Source organism: Kogia breviceps, chromosome 4, assembly GCF_026419965.1.
Source record: "Kogia breviceps isolate mKogBre1 chromosome 4, mKogBre1 haplotype 1, whole genome shotgun sequence".
NCBI lineage: Eukaryota > Metazoa > Chordata > Mammalia > Artiodactyla > Physeteridae > Kogia > Kogia breviceps.
Window position 1 is genome coordinate 159,418,201 of NC_081313.1, and position 1,858 is coordinate 159,420,058.

Consider the following 1,858-nt stretch of genomic DNA (forward strand, 5'->3'; position numbering starts at 1 on the left):
TCCACACCTCCCCTCCCAAGAGCCTGGACAGCCCACCCCTACCAGGGTCCTGTGAACCAGGGACAACTCCCCTGGAAGAACGCATGGCGCGCCTCAGGCTGGTGCAATGTCATGCTGGCTTCTGCTGCTGCAGGCTCGCCCTGCATTCTGTACCCCTCCTTCGCCATGGCCTGAGTGAGCCAGAGCCCCCTAATCAGCTGCTCCTTTAACCCCATCCTGCCTGGGCGGGAACAGAAGCCCTCAGGCGACCTACATTCAGAGCGGAGCCAATTCAAAGCTGAACCCCAGAGCTGTGTGAACAAAGAAGAGAAAGGGAAATTTCTCCCAGAAGCCTCAGGAGCAGCAGATTAAATCTCCACAATCAACTTGATGTACCCTGCATCTGTGGAACAGCTGACTAGACAATGGGTCATCCCAAAATTGACGCTGTGGAATTTGGGAGCAACTGTGGACTTGCAGTTTCCTGTATGCTACTGACTGGTTTCTGCTTTTATGTTTATCTTAGCTTAGTATTTAGAGTTTATTATCATTGGTATATTTGTTTATTGGTTGCTCTCTCCCTTTTTTTTAATATAAAGCTTTTTTTTTCCTTTTTCTCTTTTTGTGAGAGTGTGTGTGTGTGTATGCTTCTTTGTGTGATTTAGTCTCTATAGCTTTGCTTTTACCATTTGTCTTAGGGTTCTGTCTGTCCGATTTTTGGGGTTTCTATTTGTATAGTTTTTAGTACTTGTTATCATTGGTGGGTTTGTTATTTCATTTGGTTGCTCTCTTCTTTCTTTTTTTTGTTATTTTTAAAATTTTAAATTTTTAATAATTTTTTCATTTATTTGTTTTAATAACTTTATTTCTTGTTATTTTCCTTCTTTCTTTCTCTCTTTCTTTCTTTCCTTCCTTCCTTCTTTCTTTCTTTCATTCTTTCTTTCCTTTCCTTCTAAGCCATGTGGCTGACAGAGTCCTCATGCTCCGGCTCGGTGTCAGTCTGGTGCCTCTGAAGTAGGAGAGCCGAGTTCAGGACATTGGTCCGCAAGAGACCTCCTGGCTCCATGTAATATCAAATGGCAAAAGTTCTCCCAGAGATCTCCATCTCAATGCTAAGACCCACCTCAGCTCAACAACCAGCAAGCTACAGTGCTGGATACCCTATGCCAAACAATTAGCAAGACAGGAACACAACCCCACCCATTAGCAGAAAGGCTGCCTAAAATCATAATAAGGTAACAGACATCCCAAAACAAACCAGCAGACGCAGTCCTGCCACCCAGAAAGAAAAGATCCAGCTTATGCACCAGAACACAAGAACCACTCTCCTCGACGGGGAAGCCTACACACCCACTGAACCAACCTTAGCCACTGGGGGGCAGGTGCCAAAAACAATGGGAACTACAAACCTGCAACCTGCAAAAAGGAGATCCCAAACACAGTAAGTTAAGCAAGATGATAAGACAGAGAAACATACAGCAGATGAAGGAGCAAGGTTAAAAACCTACCAGACCAAAGAAATGAGGGGAAATAGGCAGTCTACCTAAAAAAGAATTCATAGCAATGAATATTAAAGATGATCCAAAATCTTGGAAATAGAATGGAGAAAATACAAAAAAAAAAAGTTTAAAAAAGGACCTAAAAGAACTAAAGAGCAAACAAACAATGATGAACAACACAATGAATGAAATTTAAAATTCTCTGGAAGGAATCAATAGCAGAATAAGTGAGGCAGAGGAACGGATAAGTGACCTGAAAGATAAAATAGTGGAAATAACTGCTGCAGAGCAGAATAAAGAAAAAAAGAATGAATGAAAAGAATTAAGGACAGTCTCAGACACCTCTGGGACAACATTAAATGCACCAACATTCAAATTAT